This window comes from Oryx dammah, unplaced genomic scaffold (genome assembly GCF_014754425.2).
Source record: "Oryx dammah isolate SB20612 unplaced genomic scaffold, SCBI_Odam_1.1 HiC_scaffold_13, whole genome shotgun sequence".
Lineage (NCBI taxonomy): Eukaryota > Metazoa > Chordata > Mammalia > Artiodactyla > Bovidae > Oryx > Oryx dammah.
The window spans coordinates 6855007-6872317 of NW_024070197.1; the positions used below are offsets into that span (position 1 = coordinate 6855007).

Genomic DNA, 17311 nt, shown 5'->3' on the forward strand with positions numbered 1-17311 from the left:
CATGATGTACTCTGCATATAAGTTAAATAAGCAGGGTGACAATATACAGCCTTAACATACTCCTTTTCCTATTTGAAACCAGTCTGTTCTTCCACGTCCAGTTCTAAGTGTTGCTTCCTGACCTGCATACAGATTCCTCAAGAGGCAGATCAGATGGTCTGGTATTCCCATCTCTTTCAGAATTTTCCACAGTTTATTGTGATCCACACAGTCAAAGGCTTTAGCATAGTCAATAAAGCAGAAATATATGTTTTTTCTGGAACTCTCTTGTTGACTTCACAAGCAAAACAGTTTTATCACTTACTGGATCTGAAAATTACACACCAGTTTACCACTAACTGAGGATTCAGCTTGTTTTTTGTGGTCTTTAACAAGCATGACCAAGAGGAGCTGCCCCACGTCCAAGGTCAGGGGCAGCAGCTGAGAGGACTTATCCCACATCCAAGGTCAGGGGCTGCGGTGGAGAAGAGCTACCCCATGTCCAAGGTCAGGGGTGGTGGCCAAGAGGAGCTACCCATGTCCAAGGTAAGGAGCAGCGGCTGTGCTTTGCTGGAGCAGTCATCAAGAGATACCCCACATCCAAGAGAAACCCAAGTAAGACGGTAGGCACTGAGAGAGGGTATCAGAGGGCAGACAGACTGAAACCACAGCCACAGACAACTATCCAGTCTGATCACATGGACCACAGCCTTGTCTAATTCAGTGAACCTAAGCCATGCTGTGTGGGGCCACCCAAGAAGGATGGGTCATGGTGGAGAGGTCAGACAGAATGTGGTCCACTGGAGAAGAGAATGGCAAACCACTTCAGTATTCTTCCCTTGAGAACCTTATGAACAGTATGAAAAGGCAAAAAGATAGGACACTGAAAGAGGAACTCCCCAGGTCAACAGGTGCCCAATATGGTACTGGAGATCAGTGGAGAAATAACTCCAGAAAGAATGAAGGGATGGTGCCAAAGAAAAAACAACACCCAGTTGTAAATGGGACTGGTCATAGAAGCAAGGTTCAATGCTGGAAAGAGCAATATTGCATAGAAACCTGGAATGTTAGGTCCATGAATCAACGCAAATTGGAAGTGGTCAAACAGGAGATGGCAAAAGTGAACATAGACATTTTAGGAATCAGAGAACTGAGGAGGACTGAAATGGGTGAATTTAACTTTTACCATTCTATCTACTACTGCAGGCAGGAATCCCTTAGAAGAAATGGGGTAGCCATCATAGTCAACAAGAGTCCAAAATGCAGTACTTGGATGCAGTTTCAAAAACGACAGAATGATCTCTGTTCGTTTCCAAGGCAAACCATTCAATATCACGGTAATCCAAGTCTATGCCCCAACCAGTAACACTGAAGAAGCTGAAGTTGAACGGTTCTATGAAGACCTAAAAGATCTTCTAGAACTAACACCCAAAAAAGATGTCCTTTTCTTTATCGGGGACTAGAATGCAAAAGTAGGAAGTCAAGAAACACCTGGAATAACAGGCAAATTTGGCCTTGGAGTACAGAATGAAGCAGGGCAAATGTTAATAGAGCTCTGCCAAGAGTTTCTCTTTTAGTCCTCCATTAATAATGATATGATATCTAATAGATAATAAATTTTTGTTATTCTAAAGTGTTTTATCTCTTACTCATGATTCTCTTCTAAATCTCAGCAACCACAATCTTGTCAAATTATTTCAGTAGTTGGCACCAATTTACACTTGTTCTTGACTAAAAGGAAATGTGTCTTCTCTAGCAATCAGAATGAACCACTCTTGCCTAAACAAATACAACTTCACCTTGGATAATCTCTCTTCTAGGATTATATGGTAATCAGTGTACCTACATCTTATTTAAACATTCATTGGCAACACTGACTGATGAAATGAAACTAAAGACATGGTCTGGAGATATTGTGGGTTCATTTCTGGACTACCACAACAAGGCACTTATCACTGGGTCATGGTGGCACTAGTGGTAAAGAACAATTTGATCCCTAGGTCAGCAACATACCCTGGAGGAGAGCATGGCAATCCACTCCAGTAATTTTGCCTGGAGAATCCCATGGACAGAGGAGACTGTGGGCACTACAATCCATAGGTTTACAGTCAGGCATGACTAAAGCGCCTTAGCAAACACACATGGTGCATATAAAAGTTACATTTTCACTATTCTACAGACTAAACTATGCAACAGAATTATGTCTTAAAAGAAAAACAGTCTAAATACATTAATGAAATGTTTATTCTTTCTCTTTTTCTTCTGGGAGGTGGCCCACTGGCCACAGATATTAAATGGACTGGCCAAACAGTTTTGTTCAAATTTTTCTGTTAAGTTCTTCCAACAAATCTTTGTAAATACACTGAGGTCATCCTAACTGACCAGCAGCATTTGATTTTTGTAGGCACAGAGCTGGTGGATGGCCCTACTCTCTCAGAATTACTATATGCAGAGTCAACCTGCACCTGGTCTGCTGCCTGAGGTGCCACCTCAGGGAACCTCCCCTCAGCTGTTCCCCCAGAAATACAACTGGGACAAGGTGACTCGTCCTACCCTTTGTGCCTGCCTGCACCTTGGCCCTGTCAACTGCAACAAGAATTACTGTAGCCATGCCAACAACCTAGGCTTCAGTGTAGCAACATGCTGAAGAGATCTTTGAGGCGAGACAATGTGGATTCAAGCTCCGATTCAGTCACTTCCTGGGATGGGATGCTTTTGTTCCATTCAAGTTCCATCATATGGGAAACGAGAAACAACGTCAGTACTTATTTTGGAGTTCAAGTTCAAAAAGATAGCATGCATAAAGTATTAAAACAGGGATTCTCAAACTGGGATATAAAAGTGACTTTGAGTCGAATTTAACATCAGTTATCAAGGAAAGTATTTTCCGTTGGGAACAAAGAACACATCTCACTTTCTCGGCAAGATCTTCGGGCTCTGAATGTGAATGCAACACTGAGAAACAGCAGGATAGCTTGCAAGCATTAGGCACTGGAGACTATTTCCCTGTCACAAAATACAGTTGGAATCCATAGTCATTCCCTTCACTGTGTGCTTGTACAGTTCTACTCACTTGACTTTCAAGCACCTGATCCCAGACAAATTCCCAAATTAAACATTTCATTTCACAATTTGGCCATTTCAGTTTTTTCATGGAAGTGAACCCCACCCCTAAAGAAACTCAGCTTCTTCACTGCACCTACTTTGTACACGTCATGGCATTTATGAACATATTCAGGTCACAAAAGTTTGAAAAGAACCCACTGATTCATATATACCTTGGTGTAAAGAGGACAGACAGCTTCTGGGAGCACCTGTTTATTTACCAGGTGGGATGCTGACCAACCCATGAATCAATGAATAAGACCATAGGGATCTTTAATATTTACTTGTGAAGACCAGTGAGCCCTGATTAAAGGAGCCCCACAGGAATGGGGAAAACAGAGACTTCACTCTTAACAGGTGCAGATGAAGCCTCATGCAACTGAGACGAAGCTGAGATGAAGAGCAAAACACAATCGTTTGCTAGGATCCTGGATGGTGTGACCTGCCTGCTGGTCTTGAAGGATCTCCAGGGGGTGGGCGGTGGGCTGTGGCTCACTGTGGGGACACAGATCCTGAGGGCAGAACTATGAGAGAGCACTCATCTGCGTGAGGTCTCCATCTTGGCCTGACACTGGCTCCACTCAGAACCTGTAGGCTACAGCAATGGGCCCCCTAAGGCCAAAGGATGAAAGGGCCAGGATGCAGCCCTAACCATCAGCAGACAGGCTGTTCAAAGGCTCCCTGTACACATGCCTTTCAACATAACTCTACCCACAAAAGAGTCAAGACCCAGTTCTAACCATCACTGTGCAGGCACAAGCCTCCTGACCAGCCTCACCCAGCAGGGTTGTTGGTCAGCTGCTCAGTCATGTCTGACTCTTTGCGACCCCATGGACTGCAGCACGCCAGGCTTCCCTGTCTTTCACCATCTTCTGGAGTTTGCTCAAACTCATATCCATTGAATCGGTGATGTCATCCAACCCTCTAGTCCTCTGTTGCCCCTTTCTCCTCCTGTCCTCAAACTTTCCCAGCATCAGGGTCTTTTCCAATGAGTTGGCTCTTCACAGCAGGGGGCAGACACCAAAAGCAAGAAAAGTAGAGACCCACAGCTTGCAAACCGAGTCCACAAATACACATGGGGACACCACCCTGGGATCAGATGTCCTCTGGCTCTTGGATCGGGAGAAAGATGCCTGGGATATCTTCTGCAGACGGCCACTTCTCCAAGGTCAAGAAACGTAACTATGCTACCAGATAGATTAAAATACAAATAAAGATTTACACAAAACGAGGTGACAGAGGAATATGTTTCAGAGGGAGGAATAAGACAAAACCCTAGAAGAAATAAGTAACGTGGAGATAGACAATCTACCTGAAAGAGTTCAGAGTAAACATGATCAAGAACTTGGGAGAAGAATGCATGACCTGAGAAATGAGAAGTCTTTAACGAAGACTTAGAAAATATAACAACCAACCAAAGAGAACTGAAGAATATAGTAAATGAAATGAAAACCAAAACAAAACAAAACAAAAAACCAGAAACTAAAATGAATCAGAACAGGCTAAATGAGGCAGAAAACACATCAGTGAGCTAGAAGAAAGAGCACTGAAAATCACCACTCCTGAACAGAATAAAAAAGAATAAAAGGAGGACGTTTTAAGAGACCTCTGGGACAACAAGCCACTAATATTTGCCCTATAGTGTCCCAGAAGAAGACAGGAAAATCTTAGGAGGAGAAAACAGCTGAAACCACTCTAATCTTGGAAAGGAAACAGTCCCCAAGTCTAAGAATCACCAAGAGCCCATATCTAAATAAAAACTTCTTAGTAAGGACAAGTCAAAAATCTGTGATACACAATGAAAATGCACATGAAAATACCCTCAACATCCTGAGACTGTCCACTGTGTCAGGCTCCTTGGTGCTCCCATTTACCAGGTTGAATTCTGCCCAATGTATTAATCACTGAATAAAGCTAATTAGGGACGTTCCCAATGGTTCAGTGGTTAAGAATCCACCTGTCAGTGCAGAGGATACAGGTTCCATCCTTGGTCTGAGAAGATCCGACATGCCACAGGGCAATTAACAGTGTGTGCTGCAGCTACTGAGTCTGTGCTTTAGAGCCTGTGAGCTGCAACTACTGAGCCCTTGCACCCAGAGGCTGTGATCCCCAACAAGAAAAGCCAACACACACAGCAACTAGAGAAAGCTTGCATGCAGCAACGAAGACCCAGCATAGCCAAAAATAAAAATAAAGCAAATTAGACCTTTAAATTTATTTGATGCAATTTTTGCACATTAATGGAAGTCAGTCTAAAATGTACTGCTGTGCTATTTGGATTACAGTCATATGAATGTTCTGGTATAGAGTGTGGAGAGAGTAACTTTAGTTACAAATTATAACTATGTACCCCCCAAATTGTATGTTGTTTGATTCCATGGTGACAAGAAATTGTTCTAGATTTATTTAAACCTGGCAACCCACTCCAGTACTCTTGCCTGGAAAATCCCATGGATGGAGGAGCCTGGTAGGCTGCAGTCCATGGGTTCACTAAGACTGAGCGACTTCACTTTTACTTTTCACTTTCATGCATTGGAGAAGGAAATGGCAACCCACTCCAGTGTTCTTGCCTGGAGAATCCCAGGAATGGGGGAGCCTTTTGGGCTGCCGTCTATGGGGTCGCACAGAGTCGGACACAACTGAAGTGACTTAGCAGCAGCAGCAGCAGCAGCAGAGAGTCTAATGCCTTCTTACCTGCTGTTACAAAGTACTGAAGTGAGATAAAACTGTGTTGATGGAATAACACAATTCATCCTGGGTTAGGACACAGCGTTTCTATTTTATTCATGGAAGCAGGAAACCTTGATACATTCAGAATGTAGTTCTTTGAATACAACAGTAGCAAATGGTAATGACAGCTGTTAAATGTGATTCATACACATACAGATATTACCCTGGTTCTGATCAAATTTGATGCTCAAAATAATTGCTCTCCGTCAGGGGACATTCAACTTTAAGGGATCCAATGTGTTAGTTTCTTCTTTTGTGTGTCATTTCTCAAGGACTCTCTGTTCCTTATCAGTTCCTGGAAAACAGGAACGAGCAGAGCTGCACGCAGTTCTCAGGACTGAGGTCATGAGAAAGAGCATTGCTTGGATTCCTTTCAGTGACTCCCTTCAGTGACCTTTTACTTAAAGCTAATCTATTCGGTTATGCCCCTCTTACTCAGGATAGGGAATGCTTTCTGGCCCTTTCAAGATTGTTATTTGTGTGGCTTTGTTTTTGCTCAATGTTTTTACTGCCTAAAGCTGCCTTGCATGAAGATATAGAAACATCCGTTTCTGCAAATAAAGCACCCTTGTTTCACTCGAGACTTGGGTCCCCTGTGTCCTTCTTCTCGTCGACTCCAGTCCCCAGGTCCTGGTCTACAAAGACCGTGACAAGTGGCGTCCAAACAGGGACCTGGTGAACGCCCTTGGCAAGCGGACAGAGTGACTGTTAGGACCTAAGGAGGTCAGTAAGTGTGGGGTTATAGGACAAACAGCTGGAAAGCCCCACCACTTTTCTACTTTCCTTCATCATTTATTTAAGGTTCAAGGACTTTCAGTTTTGCATCAGTGGATAGAGGCTTGTCTCCAAACAGTGGTTAAATATAATCCCTGGTTCCCCGATGAAGGCAGTTTTGATTTAGAAATTTGGAGACGGGTTAAAGAAAAGGTGAGCAAGCTGCAAGACGGGGAGAAAATATTCCAATAAGTTTCTGGCCCTTGTGGGCCCTCATTAAAGCCATGACCTTGCCATTTCAAGGTAATTGTAGCCCCCCTGATATTCGTCAACAAGCGGAATGCTCATTATACAAATATAAGTTAGATGAGAAGACTTTACAGAAGGGCCAATTACAGCAACATAAAATGTTTTAAAACTTTCCCACCATCCCTGCTTCGTCTGCACCAAGCGCTCCTTCTCCTCCTCTTGTAACGGGCATGAAACCGAAGGTCCCCTCAATTAGAGGACAAAATTAATCTGATGATGATTCTTCTGATGCTCTTTGACACTAAAGCCAACAATCCTTTTTTTTTTATGACAATGATAAGCCCCTAACACATACTCATATTTATGAAAACACATGATCCACTCATTCTCCTTCATGACGAAGGATTTCTGATTTACTGGCTTTGCAAACTCGAGTCTCTGAGGCCGATGATCTTTTTGCCTTTCCTGTGTTAGGAAATGTTTATGCTCAAGGGCAGCTAATACTGCAATATGAAGGCATTGATTTTTCTCACATGCAAGAGATGAAAAAGCCTATAACTGTGTACGGCCCTCATTCACCTTTTACTGAAGAACTTCTAAATGCTATGGCGTCTTCTACTGGAAATTTTATTCCTATGATTGGCTAATTTTGATAAAAGCTCTTCTTAAACCACAAAAATATCTTCAATGGATAATGTGGTTTCAGGATGTGACCCGAGATCATGCCAATTCTAACGCTCAAGCTGCCACTACCCAAAACCAAATTACTTTAAAAATGTTAACTGGTATGGGGCAATTTGATTTGGTGAAAGCTCAGATACAATGTCCTCTTTTGTTGCATGAGCAATTGAAAGAAGTTGCCCTTGAAGCTTGGGATCGAATTACTCCTCAAGGGGAACCTAATAGTAACTACACAAAGATATCACAAGGGCCTAATGAAGCCTATGGAGAAGGCAGTGGCACTCCACTCCAGTACTCTCGCCTGGAAAATCCCATGGACGGAGGAGCCTGGTAGGCTGCAGTCCATGGGGTCGCTGAGGGTTGGACATGACTGAGCGACCTCACTTTCACTTTTCATTTTCATGCATTGGATAAAGAAATGGCAATCCACTCCAGTGTTCTTGCCTGGAGAATCCCAGGACGGGGGAGCCTGCTGGGCTGCCGTCTATGGGGTCGCACAGAGTCGGACACGACTGAACCGACTTAGCAGCAGCAGCAGCAGCAGCAGCAGCAGCAATGAAGCCTATGCTGATTTTTTAACTAGAATGTGAGTTTGTATCTCCCATAATGTTGTCAGAGAAGAGACAAGAGTGCAATTAGAAAAACTGCTTGCATATGAGAATGCGAATCAGGAGTGTCAAAGAGCCTTTGCTCCAATTCGTGAGATCAGGAATGTTAATGATTATTTGAAGGATTGTCACAACTTAGGATCAGAAACTCAGACAATGCAAATGTTAGCTGAAGCAATGGCTGCTGCCTTTACAAAGGGGGATGAAGGATGTTTTGTTTGTGGAGATAAGAGCCATTTAACAAACGATTGCCCTAAAAAACACACAGAAAAAAATAAAACTACTAAAAAACCTCCAGGAGTCTGCCTTCAATGTCATAAAGGGGTACATTGGGCTAAAAAAATATCGATCTAAGTGTGATGTTTAAGGGAATCCTATTTAAGGAAACTCAAAGATGGGGACTCCCCGGGTTCCCATCCACAAAAACCAGGGGCAAACTCCATCTTTTCCCTCAAACCTTCAACATCCAGCAATGCTGCCATCAATATACCAGCCCTAAATGATTTTCTTCTTTTTCCTCAAGCAGTCCCTTCTAGAGTACCTACCAGCCTTTATGGACCCCTACCCCCACAAAACTTCAGCCTTATACTTGGCCAATCTAGTCTGACTTCTAAAGAAATTACTATTCACCCTGAAATAATTGATTCAGATTATGAGAAAAAAATTCAAATTACAATGTCATGTCAGATACTATGACAATTCAAAAAGGGGGACAAATTTGCCCAATTACTTCCTTACATTTCTATTAACTCCTCCGATGGTATACAGACAGGTGAATTTGGTAATACAGATCAAAAGCAATCCTTATGGACAACGATAGTATCTGAATATGCATGACCAAATATCAATATCAAAATTAATGTCAAAAGATTTTCTGGTCTTCTTGATACTGGATCCGATATTACCATTATTTCTAAACAATTATGGCCCAAATCTTGGCCTATACAGAGAATTTCTTGCTAAATTGCAGGAATTTCTCAAACCAAAATACAAGAGATTTATCAAAATGTTCAAATATATCCATATGAGGGAACAGTAGGCCAGCATGCAACATTACAACCTTATGTGATAGAAGCACCCCTTAATTTAATAGGAAGAGATTTACTTATGTAATCGCAAACTCAAATATATATTCCACATTTTTCCTAGGGGCCACCATTCATTTAACAAACAATGCAATTATTAAAATAACTTGGAAAAATAACGAGCTTATTTAGAAAGAGCAGTGGCCCCTTCAGTTCAGTCGCTCAGTCATGTCCGACTCCTTGCGACCCCATGAATTGCAGCACACTAGGCCTCCCTGTCCATCACCAACTCCCGGAGTTCACTCAGACTCACGTCCATCAAGTCAGTGATGCCATCCAGCCATCTCATCCTCCGTCATCCCCTTTTCCTCCTGCCCCCAATCCCTCCCAGCATCAGAGACTTTTCCAATGAGTCAACTCTTCGCATGAGGTGGCCAAAGTACTGGAGTTTCAGCTTTACCATCATTCCTTCCAAAGAAATCCGAGGGTTGATCTCCTTCAGAATGGACTGGTTGGATCTCCTTGCAGTCCAAGGGCCCCTCAAGAGTCTTCTCCAACACCACAGTTCAAAAGCATCAATTCTTCGGTGCTCTGCCTTCTTCACAGTCCAACTCTCACATCCATCCATGACTACAGGAAAAACCATAGCCTCAACTAGATGGATCTTTGTTGGCAAAGTAATGTCTCTGCTTTTCAATATGCTATCTAGGTTAGTCATAACTTTCCTTCCAAGGAATAAGCGTCTTTTAATTTCATGGCTGCAATCACCATCTGCAGTGATTTTGGAGCCCAGAAAAATAATGTCTGACACTGTTTCCACTGTTTCTCCATCTATTTGCCATGAAGTGATGGGACCCGATACCATGATCTTCGTTTTCTGAATGTTGAGCTTTAAGCCAACATTTTCACTCTCCTCTTTCACTTTCATCAAGAGGCTTTTTAGTTCCTCTTCACTTTCTGCCATAAGAGTGGTGTCATCTGCATATCTCAGGTTACTGGAATTTCTCCCAGCAATCTTGAGTCCAGCTTGTGTTTCTTCCAGCCCAGTGTTTCTCTTGATGTACTCTGCATAGAAGTTAAATAAGCAGGGTGACAATATACAGCCTTGACGTACTCCTTTTCCTATTTGGAACCAGTCTGTTTTTCCATGTCCACTTCTAACTATTCCTTCCTGAACTGCATACAGATTCTTCAAGAGGCAGGTCAGGTGGTCTGGTATTCCTATCTCTTTCAGAATTTTCCACAGTTTATTGTGATCCACGAAGTCAAAGGCTTTGGCATAGTCAATAAAGCAGAAATAGATGTTTTTCTGGAAATCTCTTGCTTTTTAAATGATCCAGCGGATGTTGGCAATTTGATCTCTGGTTCCTCTTCCTTGAACATCAGGAAGTTCACAGTTCATGTATTGCTTAAGCCTGGCTTGGAGAATTTTGATCATTACTTTACTAGCATGTGAGATGAGTGCAATTGTGCGGTAGTTTGAGCATTCTTTGGCATTGCCTTTCTTTGGGATTGGAATGAAAACTGACATTTTCCAGTCCTGTGGCCACTGTTGAGTTTTCCAAATTTGCTGGCATATTGAGCACAGCAATTTAACAGCATCATTTTTCAGGATTTGAAGTAGCTCAACTGGAATTCCATCACCTCCACTAGCTTTGTTCGTAGTGATGCTTTCTAAGGCCCACTTGACTTCACATTCCAGTATGTCTGGCTCTAGATTAGTGATAACACCATCATGATTATCTGGGTCATGAAGATCTTTTTTGTACAGTTCTTCTGTGTATTCTTGCCACCTCTTCTTAATATCTTTTGCTTCTGTTAGGTCCAGACCATTTCTGTCCTTTATCGAGCCCATCTTAGCATGAATTGTTCCCTTGGTATCTCTAATGTTCTTGAAGAGATCTCTAGGCTTTCCCATTCTGTTCTTTTCCTCTATTTCTTTGCATTGATCGCTGAAGAAGGCTTTCTTATCTCTTCTTGCTATTCTTTGGAACTCTGCATTCAGATGCTTATATCTTTCCTTTTCTCCTTTGCTTTTCACCTCTCTTCTTTTCACAGCTATTTGTAAGGCCTCCCCAGACAGCCATTTTGCTTTTTTGCATTTCTTTTCCATGGGGATGGTCTTGATCCCTGTCTCCTGTACAATGTCACGAACCTCATTCCATAGTTCATCAGGCACTCTATCTATCAGATCTAGGCCCTTAAATCTATTTCTCATTTCTACTGTATAATCATAACGGGTTTGATTTAGGTTATACCTGAATGGTCTGGCGGTTTTCCCTACTTTCTTCAATTTGAGTCTGAATTTGGCAATAAGGAGTTCATGATCTGAGCCACAGTCAGCTCCGGGTCTTGCTTTTGTTGACTGTATAGAGCCTGTCCATCTTTGGCTGCAAAGAATATAATCAATCTGATTTCAGTTTTGAACATCTGGTGATGTCCATGTGTAGAGTCTTCTCTTGTGTTGTTGGAAGAGGGTGTTTGCTATGACCAGTGCATTTTCTTGGCAAAACTCTATTAATCTTTGCCCTTCTTCATTTTGCATTCCAATGCCAAATTTACCTGTTACTCCAGGTGTTTCTTGACTTCCTACTTTTGCATTCCAGTCCCCTGTAATGAAAAGGACATCTTTTTTGGGTGTTAGTTGTAAAAGATCTTGTAGGTCTTCATAAAACTGTTCAACTTCAGCTTCTTCAGTGTTACTGGTTGGGGCATAGACTTGGATTATGGTGATATTGAATGGTTTGCCATGGAGACGAACAGAGTGGCCCCTTACAGAACAGAAATTAAAGGCTGCTAAGGTCCATCTAGTCAAGGCTATGGTTTTTCCAGTAATCATGTATGGATGTGAGAGTTGGACTGTGAAGAAGGCTGAGCACCGAAGAATTGATGCGTTTGAACTGTGGTGCTGGAGAAGACTCTTGAGAGTCCCTTGGACTGCAAGGACATCCAACCAGTCCATTCTAAAGGATATCAGTCCTGGGTGTTCTTTGGAAGGAATGATGCTAAAGCTGAAACTCCAGTACTTTGACTACCTCATGCCAAGAGTTGACTCATTGGAAAAGAGTCTGATGCTGGGAGGGATTGGGTGGAGGAGGAGAAGGGGACGAGAGAGGATGAGATGGCTGGATGGCATCACCGACTCGATGGACGTGAGTTTGAGTGAACTCCGGGAGTTGGTGATGGACAGGGAGGCCTGGCGTGCAGCGATTCATGGGGTTGCAAAGAGTCGAACACGACTTGGCAACTGAACTCAAATGACGGAACTGATAGATACACAGTTGAAATGAAAACATTTTGAGGAATCTATTCCCCTTGGAGTTCTCCCATTTTTGAAATAAAAAAGCAATCTGGCAAATGGCGTCTTTTAACAGATCTTCGAAAAGTTAATACATCTATGAAACCTATGGGCGTATTCCAACCGGGAATTCCATCACCTACCATTATTCCTCAAAACTGGCATATTATTATTATAGATTTACAGGATTGCTTTTTTAGTATACCTATGGATATGAGAGTTGGATTGTGAAGAAAGCTGAGTGCTGAAGAATTGATACTTTTGAACTGTGGTGTTGGAGAAGACTCTTGAGTGTCCCTTGGACTACAAGGAGATCCAACCAGTCCATTCTGAAGGGGCTCAGCCCTGGGTGTTCTTTGGAAGGAATGATGCTAAAGCTGAAACTTTAGTACTTTGGCCACCTCATGTGAAGAGTTGACTCATTGGAAAAGACTCTGATGCTGGGAGGGAGTGGGGGCAGGAGGAGAAGGGGACGACAGAGGATGAGATGGCTGGATGGCATCACTGACTCCTTGGACGTGAGTCTGAGTGAACTCCGGGAGTTGGTGATGGACAAGGAGGCCTGGTGTGCTGCAATTCATGGGGTTACAAAGAGTCGGACATGACTGAGTGACTGAACTGAACTGAACTGACACCCTCTTCCTTATCACAATCATATCGGGTGTCATAAACAGTACCAATGGACTGTGTTGCCTCAAGGAATGATGAATTCTCCCACCATGTGTCAATATTATGTGGCCAAAGCCCTTGAACCTGTGAGAAAACAATTTCCTGACTTTCCTGTTATTCATTATATGGATGATATATTGTCTTCAGCTCCATCTATTTTAGAAACTCACCAGATGCTTGACATAGCTCAACAATGCTTAAAAGCTTCTAAATGGATCATTGCCCCTGAAACATTCAAACATCTACACCTTACTATTACCTAAGTTTTGTTGTTAATAGACAACATATTACTCCCCAACTAACAGATTCATATTAATAAATTATCTACCTTGAATGATTTTCAAAAAGTTTTAGGTGATATAAATTGGATTAGACACTCTTTAGACATTACATATTATCAACTAATTTATTTAAGAGTTTAAAAAGAGATCCTGATTTAAATAGCCCTCATTCACTTTCACAAGAGGCACGAGATAAACTGTTTAATACAAAATAAATTGCAAAAACAATTTCTTACTCATATTAGACTTGATTTACCTCTAGAATTATTTATACTCCCCTCTCTTCATTCTCCCACTGGACTTCTTACCCAACAAGAATACCCAATAGAATGGATCTATACCCATTTTAGAGGGACAAAGTCACTTACACCCTATCTTGATTTGATCGTGCTAATCATTATCAATGGAAGAAAGAGAGCTAAGACTCTAATTGGCTCTGATCCTCATAAAATTGGAGTACCTATTAATAAATCTCAATTCAAAAACACATTACGAACGACTACTGATTTCCAAATAGCCTTTCTGGAATATTTTGGAGAAATTTCATTTCATTATCCTTCTAACAAACTCTGGAATTTCTTCAAAAATACTGAATTTATTTTCTCTCACATTGTCACATCACAACCTACACCTCAAACTGATGTTTTCTATACAGATGGGACTAAAAATGCCGAAGCCTCATTCTGGTATCTCAAAGAATATAAAATCTTTTATACTAAATTTCACTCTGCTCAACAAAACGAATTAGATGCTCTCATTCAGGTTATTCACCTATGTTCTTATCCTATTAAGATAGTTTCTGACTCCTTATATTCAGTTTTTATATTAAGAAATATAGAAACTTCTACCATAAATTCTAATCAATCTATTATCCAACAAGTTTTTCTTGAACTGCAATTATTGTTAAGAACCACATTTCCCCCATTTATATTCAGTTCAGTTCAGTTCACTTCAGTCGCTCAGTCGTGTCTGACTCTTTGAGACCCCATAAATTGCAGCACGCAAGGCTTCCCTGTCCATCACTAACTCCTGGAGTTCACTCAAACTCATGTCCATGGAGTTGGTGATGCCATCCAGCCATTTCATCCTCAGTCGTCCCCTCCTCCGCCTGCCCACAAACCCTCCCAGCATCAGAGTCTTGTCCAATGAGTCAACTCTTCTCTGGCCAAAGTACTGGAGCTTCAGCTTTAGCATCAGTCCTTCCAAAGAACACCCAGGGCTGATCTCCTTCAGAATGGACTGATTGGATCTCCTTGCAGTCCAAGGGACTCTCAAGAGTCTTCTCCAACACCACAGTTCAAAAGCATCAATTCTTCGGTGCTCAGCTTTCTTCACAGTCCAACTTTCACATCCATATGTGACCACTGGAAAAGCCATAGCCTTGACTAGACGGACCTTTGTTGGCAAAGCAATGTCTTTGCTTTTCAATATGCTATCTAGGTTGGTCATAACTTTTCTTCAAAGGACTCATATTCAAACACATTCTTGTCTTCCTGGCCTGATGGCTCAAGGCAATGAACAAGCTGATTAACTTGTCTCTTTTGTTACTCCTGAAGTGCATCATGCTCTATTATACAATAATGGTGGCTCATTACATCAAATTTGGAAAATTCCATACCGACATGCTAAAGAAATAATTAATAATATCTCTACTTGTAGGCCCCTACATCTTTGACGCTTTGCACAAAATATCAATCCTCGAGGATTACAACCTATGGCAAATATATGTAACTCATTGCCCTGAACTTTCTCCCTTTTACTTCTTACATATCTCAATCGATACAAATTCTTCTATGGGCCACACCTCCCCGAGGTGAAGCTACACATGTTATAACCCACCTATTAACTTGCTTTACAATAATGGGAACACCTAGTTCTATAAAAGCAGACAATGGCCCTACCCAAATTTCTAGGCCATTCAAACAATTTTTACAATCATTTCCTATTAAACATATTACAGTTATTCCTTATAATCAACAAGAATAGTGCATAGTAGAATGAGCACATCACACACTGAAACTGCATATTAAAAAAATCTAAAAAGGGGGAATACACAGGAACATTTCTATCTTCCTTATCTGTTATAGTCTTTACAGACTGGGCCCTGGGGACTAGAGTCGACAAAAAGAAGGCAAAAGGATGCGGGGGACCCAAGTCTCAAGTGAAACAAGGGTACTTTATTTTCAGAAACGCATGCTTATATATCTTCAATAAAAATGATTACTCAGCCATCAAGAATGAAATTCCATCAGTTGCAAGAAAATGGACAGTCCTATAAGTAAAAGGTCACTGAAGGGAATCCAAGCAGGTGCTCTTTCCTATGAGCTCAGTCCTGAGAACTGTGTGCAGCTCTGCTTGTTCCTGTTTTCCAGGAACTAATAAGGAACAGAGAGTCTTGAGAAATGGCACACAAAGGAAGAAAATGCAACATATTGGATCCCTTAAAGTTGAACGTCCCCTGAGAATTCCCTCTTTTTTATTTTTTCATAATTGGGGGTGACTATAGATACTTTTTGTGACAAAGGCCCTGACCAATTGAGTTTGTTTAGTTTGAACAATTTTAGTTGAAAAGCATCTGTATACTACAAATATAATCACCAGGACAATTATCAGCATTATAGCTCCAGATCCAATACTACATGTAATTCTTTGAAACCATCCTCGAGGGTCTAGCCCAGATAATTGATCAGCTAGCTGTTCTGCTAAGGTTTCCAAATTGTTGGAAGAAGGTAGACTCTTAGAGAAGGTTTCAAAGATTTGCTTTTGTAATAATTGTACATTTAAGGAAGCATGCCTTGCAAAAGAAATTTGATTTGTTCCCAATAGTAGGCACTATAGTTGAACTGAACAGGGTAATACAAAACTGAGTAGAATTCCAGTCACATTTTAGTATAACTTGCTTTTGTAAATCTATTAATTGATCTCTGACTCATTGGGTGGCTGTTTTTATTTCCTGTATTTCATCTTGAACTTCCTCATTTATCTGAGCCTGAGTGGTCCACATAGTATGCGCATCTTTGCTCCACTTTTGAATAAAGTTGTGTGTTTGAACTGAGGCTTGTAAAGCAATGCCTGCGACAGCGGCAGTAGTGCAAATGGCAGTTAATCCCCAAATGCCAAGAATTAACCATCCAATAAATCGTTTAGATCATCGAAGTACTCTAGTAAGTAACTGGGAAGCAAGTCCTGCCATGGGACCCTCTTCCCAGGGTCGTTGGAGATCTACTGGCAACCATAGATTATGTCGAGATTGAAGACTCAAAGGGGATTCGTTTTGCAAAGAAACATAGGAATTAAGCCAAGTATACAATTTGCAATCTATACAAGTCACAGAACATAAAGTCTTATTAAACTGTAAGTTCCCTATAGGTATAAAAAAAGGAAGGGGAACACAAGCTTGTATGAAATATGAATGATTATAACAAAAGGAATAGTTACTATGACTACAGCTGGTCCCCATGAAATATCCAGTCCAAGTCCAAGTTCTTCGGTGCTTGCGGCAAGTTTCCAGATGTCCCATTGTTCAGGCCCAATCCATTTATTGAGGACGATTCGAGGGCAAAGGGGTGCCATTTCACCATCAAGCCAGCCAAGAAGTCCTATGTCATGGTAATGTTCCATCATAGTATCAGTAACCTTCTATGCTACTTGAGTAGCAGAATCACATACAGTGCTATTAATATCATCTGAACAGTTAGACAACCACATACCATAGGGTCCCCAATCAACAATGGTGTAATTGGCCACAAACATTAATTTCCTTGATTTAGCTTGACATCTGTATATTCATATATATATATATATGAACAGGAGTATACTTAAGTTCTTACATGTAAAGCCTTTGCATAATGATTTTTGTCCTTTTCTTAGAGTTTCAGTAGTGTTGACATGGTTCTCATAGAAAGAAAGGGCAGTAAACAGTCCAAGCAATATCCGAAAGTTCTTCTTTGGAGGCAGAACCAAAGCCCATGT

At 41.4% G+C, this 17311-nt stretch overlaps 1 protein-coding gene and 1 long non-coding RNA gene across 8 annotated transcripts in view; both read right to left on the reverse strand.

Annotated features, from left to right (window-relative positions):
* Positions 1–17311, reverse strand: part of LOC120871952 (zinc finger protein 665-like) — a 385017-nt gene that overhangs the window by 93965 nt on the left and 273741 nt on the right. The window lies entirely within an intron of this gene.
* LOC120872095 lies at positions 4896–16096 on the reverse strand. The gene is made up of 4 exons (XR_005723176.1): positions 15850–16096; positions 12774–12780; positions 10885–10889; positions 4896–4905 (listed from the first exon to the last, which is right to left on the reverse strand). It is a non-coding gene; the product is annotated as an uncharacterized LOC120872095 (long non-coding RNA).